The following is a 15,841-nucleotide window of genomic DNA, read 5'->3' as shown; positions in this document are numbered from 1 at the left end:
CAGATGGACTTGGCTACACATTTCTGGCTTTGTAAAGAGACTCTTTTCCTCCAGTATTTTTGGACAAAATGATTTTTATATATTGTATCTCAAAGGTCTGGTTGTAACAAAATTGATACAAATTGCTAACATAAAATTAAAGTGAAATTACTGTCATACCATTTATGCTTTCAAAACCACATCCACTATTTAGGGTCCCCAACAGATTCTTCATCTCCACATAATGAGGTCCTCTCATACAGAAAGGAGGAACATAAAGATTCCAAAGACATTGACTGTGTTTTTAGCAATATCACAGAAGTTTAATGAGCTATGGAAGTGTTCTGTTGGACCTTGCTGCAAATTTAAAACTCAGGGAAAACATTTCAAATCTATATGTAAAATTGCCTTTAAAATATTTGAATAATAAAAAAAAAGGACATTATTTTTCTCTAGACTTAGGTAGTGCCAGATCACTTGCTGATGCAGTGCATGCAGCCCTGCAGTCTCTTGCTGGTGTCTTATTGCTGCAGTGACAATTTAGGCAAGGTTTGGTTCCTACAGTCCCAGGAGTTTTGCTGTTAATTGCAATAGCAGTAGGGCTGGACCACTCTGTACAGGTAACAGGGAGGTATGTGACTTTCTTTTGTGCATGGTGTATTTTCTCCACATCAACAAGGATGTTCAGAGCTGACTTTCTAGATATTGGAGAATATATAGCAATTGTTTCCCAAAATGGAGTCTTTAGCTAGACTTTCCTCTCCCTGCCAAAGCTGCCAGCTGATAATGCTAGAGATAGATTTATTTTGTTTCATTAAAATAGCTGATCCTGTCATCTTCATGAAGCCAGTGAGTTTGACTGATATTAAATGTACTAAATTAACGGTATCTAACTAGTATCTAACAGTCTCTTTCCATAGCTCTTCATCACATTACTCTGGTTTCTAATCTTGCAAATACCCAGAAAAGAAATTACTCGCATGGATAAAATGACCTTGTATTCTTTAATCCTTGGAGGCTTGGGCCCCAGGTGACAATCTCATTTACATTAAAATTGTTTCTGAGTCTAAAAGGCTGATAATTATTCCAGATACTGCATTTAAGCTATATTTTGAAGGGTGAAATAGATCTTTGTTTTCTGATTTTTTTTTCTTCTTTTCCTGTCTCCTTACAATCTGTTTTGCAGTTACACATATGGGCAGCACGGTGCAAATGGGAAAATATTTGGTATTTTGGTGAATGAAGTGTTATCTGTGCTCAAAAAATGAAGGATTGCATCTGATCTGACTTTTTTGGTTTTGCTAAAAATGGAGAAAGCAATTCAATTCATAATATGATTTGTCAATCCATACTTTGATGATAAGTACAAAATGACATTTGAAACACATAAATTTGTTTGCATTTGCACATTTGAGAAACATAGGGTTTTAGTTTTCTTCAAGTGTTCATCCTTGTGTTTTACATTTTAGTCGAAGGAGTGAAATTAGGTTTGTTAAGAAATTAAGTTAGAAAGGCAACAAAAGTACATGCAACTGCTACTTTTCAGTCTATGACAAAGTGAATTTCCATGGCAGCTTGTAAATTCATGAAATTTAGAATTTCAGGTAGTACTAAAAGCAAAGCAAATAAATGATTGAAGAATGTAAATCTACATGCAAGACAGCGAGATTTGGCAATTTAGGCACTTCTAAAACATTTTAATATAAGTTTATGCATTTCTGAATGTAAATACTATAATCAGAACAACACGCTAGTGTTTACAGACTGGGATTGTGTTCCCTAGGTCCTGTTTGTTCTATTTGTGGTTTCAGTAGTGCACACCTCATAGGTTTTAGCCTTGCAATTCAGTGAAAGCATTTCTGCCTGAATTTTGTGGCCTGCTGAGGAGCACCCATTTGAATAGTCCCAGCACAAAAAAGCTTCAAAATAGGACCCCAGTACCAGAAGCTGAGATGGAAGTGCCTGTAGCAGCAAGGAAAATTTATTCTTCCAACCTTTGTTAAAAAAAAAAAGCCTCTAATATGTCTGACTCCTGCCAAAGATACAAAATATGAATTTGTAACAGATGGAAAAAAAGGCCTCTCAGATGATTAGGTGAAGGGAGAGACTAACTAACGTACAAGAAAGAGGGAGGAGAGGATTACCGTCGTTGAGTATACGGGGGAATATATTTTGGGGACTGGGGAGAGGCAACAGATAGATGACTACAAATAGATACAGGTCAAGCAATAGTAAAGTTAGGAATTAGCAACAAGCTGTCTGCCATTAATGATATTTGGTTCTGAAGAAACTTTGCAGCCAAAACAGGCAAAACCCCCCAAACATGTCTTGAGAAGGGAAGACCAGTTTGTTTATAGAAGGGGTGATGACATGGATCTGAAATACCAAGAGACTGGATTTCCTGGCTCAGGTGCATGATAACCACTGTGCATTTTAAGGCTGCTGAGTTTTGTATCATTTTTTGCCTCTCTTTATTCCTTGCATGTGACACAGTAGAACAGTGTGGCTCTCCAAAGCAACCATCTTAATGTCACTATCATTAGCAAGTGACAATCCTTCCCCTTCCTATCAGCAGAGCAGAAGGCTCAGTAATGACAAATCACATGGGTTTCTTCCTTCATCTTTACCGCAGTTCTGGGAAACACATTTTGACTTGGTGTATCAGGTAGTTCCTCAGGACTGGCATCTCAGGACTGCATTTTATCTCTACTTTTTATGATTTCAGAGCCTCTTGTCCTGCCATTACAACATTCAGTCCCAGTGTTTTCAAGATAGTTTCCATTGCTTCCTCAAGAAGTTGCCAACAACCAAGAATTACTTTATCTGCAAGTAGTTTGGCATTTGCTAAAAAGTATGGCAGAATAGGAATGGAAACACCCATCAAGACAGGGACATCTGCAAGGGAATGGACACAAAGTCATTCAGTCTTACCCTTTTCATCAAATAGGAAAGAATTTACACTCTGCTTGTTGCACATTTACTTAATCCTATCTATAACACTACATAGTACAATGTAACAATCTATGCCAAATTGTATTTGACATTCTAAATGGTTTGACAATTTCTATTTCTCCATATAGTGGAGAATCAGTATAAGTATCAGTATAAGCCAGTAGGATATAAATACCCTATCTTTTTGAAGTAGTCTTTCAGCTCTCTTCTTTTTAAGGTGATCCTGAAATATAAGACTGCATTGAAATTAATATTTTTTTACTGTTCAGAAAGATATATGTGGATTTATTTTTCAAACTTGCCATGTTGTCTGGTTTTGTCTCACATATGTATCTCAAAAAGTTTGTTTCCTATTTATGTTATGCTTGTCAGAAAGTGTTTAAGAGCTTCACAGGGACTGCAGTGAAGTGGATGTGCAAAGTCCCACTTTTCTGCAAGTTGCTTGCAATGGCCAGAGACCCCTCTCAGAAGCATTTCTCCTCCTGAGGAAAACTCCTTAGAAAGAGAAGCTTAATTAGAAATATTTCATTAATGTTCAGTAGAAATGTGCTTTGGATTATGGTTTAGATGTTTTCATGTTACAAAGAGTCTAGATAAAAAAAAAAGGAAAAAGGCCAGTGTCGTGGGTAACTGAAAATGTTATTGTGTTCGGTATCTATCTGTGCCCAAAATGTCTCCTGTCTCTCTAAGACCCGGTGCTGCGGCCAGTGCCAGGGCAGGGGGTACCACTGCCTTTACAAAGTCTGAGCTCCCAAGCTGAGTTCTCTTTTGCCTTGGTGGCTTTAGCTCAAGGCAGAGGCTCCGTCTCATCGGAGGTTGGTTTGGGCGGGTTTTTCTGGTGTCACAGCAGTAGCAACTTGAAAAAGCTGCATTTTGCAATCAGAAACTGTTTTGGAGTTTATTTTACAAACCCTGTTAGCACCACTAAGCTTGAGCCGGTCCCTGGGGCCAGTCACCCCGTGTCAGTGCTGACAGACCAGTTCCTCCCCTCAGCATGCCCACAGTGCAGGGGACAGCAGCGCCAACATCGGCAGTCTGGAGGGTGGCAGGAGGAAGAGGCGGGTGGCAGCGCTGACCCACACATGCCGGTACTTCTCATCTGCCACTAGAACTGCTCCATAAGCCCTAACTTGCTGGGAGGGTTTGCTGCCATCCTTTCTCTGTGTCTCCCAGACGATGTAATTGCCTGCGAAGGCTGCCATTCTGGGGGAAGCAGGGAGGGAAGGGCTGTCCCCATTTTCCCTTTGTCTTTCAAGCCGCAAGGTTGGCTGTTAGTGGCCACTGTCTTGGGAAAGGAGGAAGTACTCCACTGCTTTGGGTGGGCTCTTTGTCCCCCAGGAGTTGGTGAGATTTAGCAAGTTTGTATCTAGCGATTATTTACTGGGGTTTTTTTGCCCCTTGCTGCTTCGCCTGTTAGTAAACTGTAATTTATTCACTTATATCTGCTTGTATTCCTTTTCTCATTATTGGTGGAAAGGCATCAGTTAAAACAAAGGGAGAGAACTCATTTTAGGGTGTCAAAACAGGGAGTTAGCTGGAAGAGCAGAGAAGTTTTAATATTAAGCGTAACTATAATAATGAGATTAATTGTTTTCACAGTGAAAATCCACACCTTTTTAAGCGAGCACATATATTTATCGTTAAAACTCACCATACATTGTAAGTGTCAGAATAGTCTAACACAAGTGAAATATCTCATCTCTGCAGGTGTAATGATCCTCATAATCATTATCCTGAATAGGTGACCATGTGTTATTCTGTGATGTCCTTGAGGTGAAAGAGTATTCATGTGTATTAGCAACACAGGTTTCTTACAGCGTGGATGATGGATAAGTCTGAGAGGAATAAGTGCCCATCAGTGGCTAGATTTTCAACTCCTTGGGATGTGGCAAGGCGGTATGGATCTGTGAGAAACAAGTTAGTAAAAATTGGCTTTTGCTGAATATTATAAGAATTGACATTGAATATTGTAATGTTGGTTTTGGAAAAAGTTAAGATAATGGTACATGTTGAAAACTGTTTAATGACTGTTATAGTAGTCTGGTTGTGAGGTTGGTTTTTGCAGGGGTTGTATGATTTGTGTATTGTGATGTTAGCCTTGTAAGTTTGCATGGCACGGGCTGTTGCTAGCCAAACTTTGAAGACACAATCATAAAAGGAGTGGGATTCCATCCAATGAGGACGCCAATGACCCCAGTGACAGAACTGCACCAGCACCCAGAAGAGTGACAGGGGGCGAGACTATGCAAAACTGTAAATAAATATGCATAAGGCTGATGCAATCACAGGGGTATAAAAGGTGAGACCACCATTTTGTGACTGAGCCTCTGGCACCTGGCCATGCTCCCAGCACTGTCCCTTTTGCTTTGCTGATTTTTATAGTTCTCAATAAAATTTTTAATAACTCATTTCCATTCGGGATCTGAGTCATTTATAACAGGATCCTTACTCAGTTTCAAAACATTCCGTGATAGACCTTTTCTTGGTTTGTGTCCTCTTGTTGACAAAACAACTGGGGCGAATCCCTTCTGTTTAGAGAGCTAGTGAAGAATATCCTACCAGGTCCCAAAGTCTGAGACACTCCTCCTCACTTATCAAATGTGCTGGTAGGTGAGAACCACAAGAAGTCCTACTCCAAGCTACCACCCACAAGTCTGGGCAGTATTATGCAGATTTCTTTAGACATACTTTTATTAAAGAAATTTCAAACAGCAAACATCAAGAGAAGGATTAAGAGGTTTGTTGCGCTTCAGGTGTAAAAGATTTTCTAGAAGAGGAAAAACTGGAAAAACCAGATCCCACACCTGGTACTCCAGCCAGAGTCTGATGTGTTTAGAAGTGAATGCAAAGGAGCAGACTTGGTTGGAAAAATTGGTATTTATTTTAAATGAAAAACAAACAAACAAACAATTCCGTACTTATTTTCATTTACATCAAGATGAAACCAAGCTGAAAATTTTTAATGATAAACTAGAATGAGAGAAAGACTGCGGAATATCTAGGAATTTTGTGGCTAGGAAGCCCTTTAGGAGATGTCATACAAAGCAGAGAGTCAAACCCAAAGATGTCATGTCTGAGGTCAGCTCACTAGTCACAGGGCAAGTGTATTTTCTAATATTTTTCTATCATCCATTGGCTTTTTGCATTTTGCCCCTACACCTTTAAATGCTTGTTTTTGTTTCAGTCCAGATCAAAACCAACTACAAGAATCACAGGTTTACTTCTTCATTGTTATGGTAAAAACTGAGTAATTCACAGTCTTTGCATCAATGTATATTGACGTGTGAATGCAAAATTAAATAGCTCCATTCAAAGAAAGAGGCAAGTATATAATCAGGCGCAGAAATCATAAAACTATCCGTAGCCCCCACTTACTTCTAGTTCCAAATTAATATCCTAAGCTACCTCTTTCCAGGTGAATAAAGTAATCATTCTTCTGGAATGGCTCCATCATTTCCCAGCTCTTTCATACCTCTTATATACTAGATATTCTAGATATACTAGATATTCTTGGTTGAGCCCAGCAACTTAGTGGTAAACGTATTTCTAAGGAGCCTACTCCAAATTTGGTCAATAGCACACTTATTCTTTTCATATTTACATGAAAAGGTTGATCTACCATTTCTGGCTAGACCCAAAATGCACACCTACCAAAGTGCTTTCCAAACTATTTCTCTTTCAAATGAAAAATAAATTTAGTAAGCCAGTGAATTAAAATAGACCAGCTGCATGCAAAGGTACAAAACTGAACCAGATAGGCAGAGCCAGAAGGGGTTCAGTTATGTATGAGGTACTGGTAAAAAGCTGATGGGTTAAATTGTGGCCAAAGTGTCAGGTGTTCATTGTTATGGGCTTAAAAAAAGTGATTTCTTAGAGATAAGGAAGGAGTATTTCTGTTGGCAGTGTTTCTTTAGGGTGTGCTTTCCCAAATCTTTGAAACGTGGGAGTGGTTCATGTGGAGTTAAGTTGCTTGTGGGTTCAGGTGAGTTGTGGTGTGAACTCACATGTAGGTGTTCCCCAGGAAGAGGAGACCCAAAGGTCCAGAGCTGCCAAGTGAAGGTACCTTTTAATTCTATTTATGATGATTGAGGGCCTGGAAATGGTGCCTGGAATGAGGGCCCGGAAACTGGGAGGATCTGTTTTGTTTTCAGAGAGGATATTTTTAATCCAATTGCATTAAATTTAGAGCAGCAGTTAGAGTCCCTCATGTGCCTTAGCAAACCTTTGTGTATTCAAATGGGCATTTCATGGCTTTTTCTCCGTGCATGCTGTTTTGCAGTGAGCACAGTCAGGTGCAATTCCTTCCTCAGCCCAGAGCTTGGCTGTGTGAGGTTGAAGAAATCTGTACTAATGTTACCTCCAACTTATTTTCAGAAGCCCTTTTGGTGCTTTTCTCCCCATAAGCTGGGCAGTTAGAAAGTCTGACACAATTTCTCAGAATACCTTTTTTTCATCCCAAGACTCTTTGCTACTTGGATTCTGTGGCAACTAATGACTCTCTTCTGTTTCTAGCATCTATAACATCATCCTATTCCAAAACCACAGGTAACAAATATTAGGTAGAACTCAGGCTTTTTCTGACTTCGGGAGTAAAAAGTCAGGATCTGGTGATCTAGTGAAAGAAACAATGAAATTATTCTGTCTGCTATAGTTTTGGATTTATGCAACAGCTTCACAGGAAGTTCCCTTGGCACAACTTAATTACTGCATACCTTTAGCCTTTGATGTTTTCTGATGAGGACATCTGAGGCCACACTCTGTTCATGCTGGAATATGTTAGCATTTCTAGAAGTGAATATGAAAAAAATAAAATATGTAGCTGAAGAGGTACTAAAGATTTTGTTTAAATACTTGAGCTGAAATACAGCAATTAGGTATCCATTAACAGGTTTAGAAAATACAAATAAAAATTTCTACATTGGTGGGCACCAGAGTATATTAATTTTGCTGAATAAAAGACATATATCTTTATTTTAAAAAGCCCAGCTAAAAAAATTTAAAAATCAGGATTTGTTGTAATAAGCAGCTGCACTTCTAGGTCTGCTTTAAGTTAATGTTTTCTAGTCTTTTCCTGTTACCTTCCCCAGGTGAGTAACAAGACCCTGCTGAGATCATTTAGCCACTGAGATTGGAGCCATCATTGGCTCCAAGGATCTCTCCCTTCTTACCTCCCTGCCTTGGGCCAGAGCAAGACTGTGGTGACAGATGCCTGTGCCTGCATGTGTCAGGCAAGGGCTCCTGCTTGCTTCCAAATGGTTACTTGATGTGGCATCCCCAAAGAGTCTGTAATCCTTGTTTGCTTTGTTCTGCATTGCTTAATATCCAGTGACTCAGCAGCATTCCCTGCCACCCACTGGCATATTTTCTGTTATTTTATACATTGTGAAACAACCACTAATTTCATTTCATGGGTGAGGAATGAGCCTGCCACACATAATTCCCCAGCATGTTATATGGGATCTTATCAGGGAACTGTCACAGCCCCAGGAAAAGTTTAGCTGGCATCTCAGTAAAGGCTCAGTTTTGTGGAAAGACAGTTTTAAAGTGTTTACCCTAGAGGTCATATGGGGTCCAGGAACCCAAGATAATTCCAAGGAAAGCACCAAGGAATAGTTACTGGGTGAGCAATGAGCAGATGCTCCAGAAGAGACACTAAACAAGCTATGGAGCAGCACTGCCACAGCCTCGAAGCCTCTCCAGGAACAGGTAGACAAGGCAGCTGCTGCTGTATTCCCGCTCCATGGGATAAAGAGACCCAGCTGATCCGCCTTCAGCACTGTACCTTGCTAGCCCTGCACTTCCATGCTGTTTTTTGGAGCCTGAGCATGGTTTGAGTAGTCCTTAAAATGAAGCAGGCATCCATCTTATGCTGGCAAAGGGACAGCTGCTCTGATTCATGGTCCTACAGGACATGGCTGTACCAAACCTGGGCTTACAGTAAGTTGATTGAATGGCTTCAAAGGAATGAGCATAAACTTACTGGATTTTTCTGAGGTGGTTAAGGTTTTTAGTTTGGAAGTAATCCTTGTTTATTTTTCCCCTTTATGTCCCACCAGCTGAGGGCTTCACATGTATTTTATGCAAGGCACAGCTGTGGGATGTGCACTGCAGAGGCTGTTCATGGAGAGCATCCATACAGGATAATAAATGCCATTTAACCAAACAGACATCAGAAGCAACAAACTTCTCTCAGTGTTGAACATGTTGTGCCAGTGCCCAGAAAAGGGAGAATCACCTGTGACACTGGGTCCATAAGCAGGGTAATGTACCTCCTGCATGGCCACAAATGACAGCATGCCTGCCTCAGTCCCAGCAGGGGACTCTGGTAGCAGGCCAGACGCATGGGCACTGTTGTATCTGTACCGGCATGAAGTGCCAGTAAATACCTAAACCCTAAAATCCATAGGAATCCAAGTGGCCTAGAGGAAGCAGTGAGCTAGCGCAGTAGATGGTGGTGGTGAAGGGCTCACCCATGGGACAAGAATGCAGTACAACCCTTCCTTGCTATGGTAAATGTGGACACTAGGAAGACAATGGCTATTTCTCATGTGATGCAAATCTTAAAAAAAAGTGGGTTTTCTTCCTTGTTAAATCAGCTGACCAGCTCTGCTCCTGACACCCTCTGACCATCACTCATCCGATGTAGAATTCAGTTTCCTCATGGACAGGTTCAAGAGGACTACTGGAGGAACAGCAGTAGCACCTAAACCACAGGGAAGCAGATTTTGGATACTAAAAATATTAAAAGTGAGTCTGTTCAGAGGAGGCAACTTTGGATTTTGCTCATGGGTGTAAAAAGTTTAATATCACCTTTTGAGAGTTTAATATCACCATAGCCTGAATTAATGTTACTGCCATTGGGAAAATAGTGCTTTTGATGTCTACAAGATCCCCAGAAATAAAGATACACCCATATGCAAATTGTACCCATATTATAAGCACATCCATGACTCCAGACACTTTCAAAGGATTTGACCAGCTAGCAGAACAAAATCCAGTGCTGTGTTTAACATATCAGCCTGACTAAAAGCAGAAGATTAAGAAGCCTTGGCACTGTAAGAAACATTACTGAGACATTAGATATGAGGTTATGATAAATGACAAGTCAAATAGGAGAACCCATATCTAAAGATGGAAAAAAATTAGTCTCTGAAACAATTAGGAATGTATTCCTTCTCAATGGATTTTCCCAAGATACATCCTCAGTCCCTTACGATAACCTCACCAGAGGATATAATAGATAAAAAGAGAGATTGTGTCTATCACAGATACTGCATTTGTCATCTAATAATTTAAATGTTGAATACTAAATGTTATTGCTAAGTGATGAAAAGGTTGCCTGTATGACAGTTGCTTGAGCCAAAGGTATAATGATTAGTGGGAGATCCATAGCTTCGGTGATAATCTTGAACTGCCCCGAAGGATTTTCTCATCCTAAGCAGCAGTTAGAAGAGCCTGTTTCACTTGCCTTTGGAAAACTTTAGCTGAGAGGAACATGAAAAATATCCATAAGACAAAGAAAAACCCATAACCACAAGAACAGGAGATATAATCTGAAATGAAAGAAGTTAGAGCAAAAAAAGAAGGGGAGAAAAAAAGGTCTCCAGCACCCCCGGCCCAAGAATGCAATGACCGTGGGGCCAACAGGAGGCTCAAGAAGTTGTCTCATCTGCAAGGAGTCATTTTCAGGGACATCATTAGGGGAAGGATGTTATTTATTTGCTTGGTTTTTATTTCTCCATAGCCTGCTCATGCCATTACTGGAGAAGGGCTACTGGACTGCAGGGACCTTCATCCCAGCTGTTTTTATGTTGCCTCCCATCTTTGTTAATAAGATTGTGGAGGATGAATCAAAAGCAGCTTCTGGAATGAGGTAAGATGGATGGAAAAAACATGGAAAGATTTATTTTCCTTGGAGAGTCACCATATGTAAATAGTATAATTAGTTCTGGAAATAAGGAGTGTGACTTAGCTGAACTCCCAAAGACTGTCTCTTAGGTTCAGTCCTTGACACCTTTCCAGGGAAACAGCCTGAAGTCATGGGAAATTTTCTGATTCTTCATCTTCTTCAGAGATTCGCTGATATCGGTCTGCTAAGGGTATTTCAGATTCTCTGGAAATAATTTATTTGTAAATTAGCATTTTTTTTTGGCAGAGAATGAGAACAGATCTCTTGATGGTCATAAGTGTTCATAAGTGTTTTTTATTTTCAGGCTGGATTGGAGCACCTCAGAGAAATACTGGATGAAAACTGAACTCCTTGCATGCTCTGGAGAAGAGGTTGGCCACTGCAGTACAGTAAATATGATAGTAGAAAACACAAGAATGAGAAAAAAGGAACAGGATCCTTTTTCCTCTTCATACATTCCCATGAATTCACGATTAAAAGCAACTGCATCATTCTGTAAAGAAAAAATTCTGTGTCATTTTCTTATTTCTTTACACCAAAGTTATTAAATCTGGTGCAAAGAACGTACTTTTGGTTTGATCATTTCTCACCCAGCCTATAGGGTATGCTGTTACATGATATTCAGAATTCATTCTCTAAATAATTCCAGTGATGTATTACTAAGAATGGTAAGATCTTAATTGCCTTCCAGCGGTTTTAGGTTACACTTCACCCTGCACTGCATCTACAGTCTACATATGTTTAATCCTGGAGCTGTCTTCTAGCAGCAGTTTGGCAGCATTTGTCAAACAGTCGGTGTGTTAAAACTCCAAACATGTTTCTAAGAGCCTGGTGCTAGTACTAGAGGGTTATGGCATTTTCCATATTAAGTAATGATATATATGATGGTAATCACAGTGTCTTTTCCACAACATATTTATAAGGATCAAAACCTTCCTCTGTCACCAATTCTCATGCTAGGTCTGCTACTATGTGAAAATCTATTATTAACTCACTACAAGCAGCATCAGGTTTTATTAGTTCAGGGGAGGGAAAGCAATGGGTCTACTCGTCTTCCTTCAGTCCTTCTCAAGCAGAACTCCATAGTTTGGTGATCATAACCAAGGAGGGATTTGGCTCAAAGGTTAATTCTCTGTTTGCTTTGCTTCATGTGATTTTGAAGACTTGGTTGATATATTCAGCTGTGTAACTCTTTACTGTTGTTTTGAAATGAATTAAAACGTTTGAAGAATTATTTATCTTACCAACACTTCTGTATCAACATGGCTCCTTGTTCTAGCCATTACGATTTTCCCCTGGGAGGAGGTAGCTTGATAGCTTGCTAGTTAGAGTTAAATGACTTAAATGATAAGTGGCATTTTGTTCTCATTACACTAAGAAAAGTCAATCAATATAAAGCCCATCAATGCATTAATATAAAGGCAGGAACCAAAGAAAACTGATATTAAATGGAAATTTAGGATCCATTATATTGAACACTATAACTCAGTTTCCTGAACTAGAGTTGACAAACCACCAGTAAATGTCCAGCAGGGAGTAGTTCTGCTGTGATTATACTGACTAGATGATTTAATAGGTCTTTTTCCTCTCTAATACCTATGAACATATGAAAATCAATGGCAGCCCACTTAGTGGAAGTACCTTCCCTCGTTTGCATGGTTTGAGCTACCTATGCAAAGCGATGCTAACAGAGATGCTAGCTGTGTGTCACCTCCAGGGGGAAAGCCTCATAAAGAAATTCTAGGCCAAAATCCAAAGGATTTCTTTTGAACTCTGAAAAACACCACCTTATTTCCTTTGTAGGAACTTCAGGCAAAACCTTGCCACGGGAGAGGAGGATGCCAGTTGTCGGCTGTAGAACAAGGTAGGGACCAGCTGGCAGGAGTGTGAGATCTCTGCCCAGCATCTGTTCCCCTCCCAGAGACCCTTTTGGGACACAGGTCCCTGCCAATTGGTGGAGAGAGGATGGGATTGGTATGCAGCTGCGACCAGGCACTGACGGGTCCCCCCCTTCAGGCTTCTCTTCCATTTAAGAGCCTTGAGAAAACCTAACTGAGGAATATGGTAAACAGCCCAGAAATGTGGATTTATTCAGATTGGTCTTCTCCTGATCCCGGTGTCCCATGGGCTGTGGAAATGTATCTGAGGAGTGGAAGCAGCTGCCCCCTCTGTATTGCCACAGTTTTATTGTAGTTTTCATTTCTGAGCTGTAATTTCGTTTAATTTCCAGTAGATGCTACTCTACTCTAGATGCTCGCTAACCAGGAGAATTGTTCTTTACCCGAATGCCAGACCTTGACAGAAACGTTTCTTTGTGCATTTTCAGAATACAGAAAAACAGTCTTAATCCATCAAAAGTTGATCAGTGGTATGACATGATTAATTAACAAGCAAAAAGGAAGGAGCAGGGCCATGCCTACCCAGTGAAACCCGTGGTGAAAAGCCATTGCAGGGCTGAATTGAATAATTTAAAAACATTTTAGTAAACAGTGGCAGGAATATGGAAGATCACATTATATATCAGCAGTGCTGGTAAAAAGCATGGGTATAGGAGAAGCAATAAAATCTTGGGTTTTGGTAGTGAAATAAGGGAAAATGGAATAAAACATAATTTCTGAAACAATCTTTATTAATTAAGACAGCAAATTTGACCACAAATTGTTTTGTGTTCCCACTTGCAATATTGAATGTTATTTTCACATCTTATCTTTGACCAACTTTTACATATTTCTCTGCTTTTCTCATAAAAATAAAGTGCGTGGTGGAATCCTTTAATGAAAAGGATTTGCAGGACTTCTTGAAAAACTTCTAGGACAAAGGACATAGTTTAGCTGAAATAAAAATAAAATTAAAGGAATATTATTATATTTTACATAATTATATACATATAATTATATATTTAAAATATTATGTATTTTAACCCCTCTGTCCCCTGCACACTGTGCTTTGGACACAAAGCCTGCCATCCATGAGAAAGCAGGGAAAAAATCTTCTCCTAATTTGAGCTGGGGTGTGCTGAAAAGAAAAAGTAAGTTCTTGTTCAAGTCTACATTCATGTTATTTGAAGTCATACTTTTTATATTCTTGTGCTGGAAATACTTGAAGGATAAAAGCTGATGCTAGGTGTCCCACATGAAGCAATTGTTCTACATCAAAGGACGGAGGACAATTTCCACAGGGGCCCTGTCCCAATGTCAATTCCCCATGACGTTAAGGACCAGTAGCACCCACTTGCTGACATCCCCATTCAAAACCTTTGCCCTCAGTGCAGTACATGCCTTAAAATTTTCTCCTGGCCTCGCATTTAAGGAGACAGACTCATGCATTCTGACTAATAAAACAACACAGGAAATTCTGTGAAATGATGAAAAGGTAAAAAAATGAAAGGAGGAAGTGTTGGTCAAATCTAAAGGGAATATTAATAAATGGTGCCAAGCAAAGTTTTACCAACATTGTTTATTTCCATAGCAATTAATCTCAAAAGTCTTGGCCTTTTTTTCTCCCCATGATAATTATTCCAGTAAATTTTAAAGTAAATGGCAGCATTAACTTAATCTTTTATTTAGCTAATAGGAAAAGGTTGCATTAGAGCTTTCCTGGAATAAATGTGAATGTTCTTTAAACTGAATGCATAATGGCAACTCCCCATTCAGCTGCAAAATGCACTAAATACGGCTTTGTCATATCTTGAGCTTTTATGTCAAGTGTCACTTTATTTGACCTTATTCTTCAAGTTCTAGTTGATCAAATCATGCTGTTTTGTGAAAATCTCAGCTTTTAATAGAGGAATAATGGTTTCCTGATAGCTACAGAGAAAAACTTAATTCCAACAGCTCCTAAAGCAAGTATGAGGAACCTCAGCATCTATGGTTAAAAAAATTAACGGAGCTTCAGTTCTATACTTTGGTCATCTACAATGGTGAGCATTACACATAGTGTAGCTGTGTGGGAAAACACACTACTACATACAGAATGAGGGAAAACTATTCAGGTCAGGCCCCCTTTACCTGAGTAGCCATCTTTTGAGGTGCCTGCCTGAACCTGGGGATATTCTTTTCCAGTTACCATTACATATCCAGGCTGTAATGCTACTCAAGATTCAGCTCTATTAAGCCAAGATTAATTTAACTCCAACAGTCTTATTTGTGCACCTGATAAGCTTTAATGACAATGTTTCAGGCAAGGCTGTAACATGCACCCTGTAACTTGGCTTCCTTCTGCACCCTCATCACTGCTGTTTGTCACTGTCCTGTTAACCCTGGTCCTTGCCCACCCCAGTTCCAAATCAGTTTGTTTCTCATTTGAACTTTAGCTGCTTGAAAGATAATGTCAACAGAAATCCCAGTGGAGGCAAGCTTTGCAAACAGGATGCTGTTGCTTTGCATAGGAGATAATATTTTTTGAACATTTCTCATGAGAACTGCAAGTAGACAGCAGGAGAAGGATGACTAAGAAAGCATCTCAGGAAGCAGGGCATACGCACATCAGGAGTACCACATGGCATAGTCATAGTACAAATTACAAACACACAGTCCTGTGCAGTCCAGAGCTGCCCCAGCACTGGCTCTGCTGTTACCTGCTGGTCCTTCATGCTGCCTCCCACATCCCAAGGCTGCCCTCTCCCCTGCCAGTGGCCACAGGGGCTTCAAATGGGGCAAAGACAAGGGAAATGGATCCTGCAAGCACACCATGAACATCAGAAGATTGACATCACCATGCTCCAGCTGAGCTGCATGCAGAGATGGAGGGTGCAGATCCAAGGGTACAACACAAGAGTCTGTTTCCACATGTCTTGCAGTGCTGGACTAGAAGAAAAGAGGGTAGATGGCCATTGGCAGCCCTTGGGGTACCACAGGTGCCTGGGCAGTGCCAACCGTGCCCTATCCCCTGCAGCACTGGCCCAGAGGGCTCAGGTTCAGCCTGCTGGCACTGCTGTCACCTCTTTCCAACCGCAAAGCCAGGTGCCTCCTCATTCAAAAACCTTGAAAACACTCTGTTTCC

General features: G+C 40.2%; 1 long non-coding RNA gene across 2 annotated transcripts; it reads left to right on the top strand.

Annotated features, from left to right (window-relative positions):
- Window positions 1-505: 505 nt before the first annotated feature.
- On the top strand, window positions 506-11,586 carry LOC121668182. 2 transcript variants are annotated; one of them, XR_006017294.1, is made up of 3 exons: window positions 506-610; window positions 10,676-10,804; window positions 11,145-11,586. It is a non-coding gene; the product is annotated as an uncharacterized LOC121668182 (long non-coding RNA). The 2 variants fall into 2 exon arrangements; XR_006017293.1 differs by lacking the exon at window positions 506-610 and adding an exon at window positions 6,925-6,990.
- The last annotated feature ends 4,255 nt before the right edge of the window (window positions 11,587-15,841 follow it).

Source organism: Corvus kubaryi, unplaced genomic scaffold (assembly GCF_017639235.1).
Source record: "Corvus kubaryi isolate FWS band 111438036 unplaced genomic scaffold, C.kubaryi_AGA036_p1.0 37384, whole genome shotgun sequence".
Taxonomy (NCBI): domain Eukaryota; kingdom Metazoa; phylum Chordata; class Aves; order Passeriformes; family Corvidae; genus Corvus; species Corvus kubaryi.
This window is presented reverse-complemented; position numbering and strand designations above follow the sequence as displayed.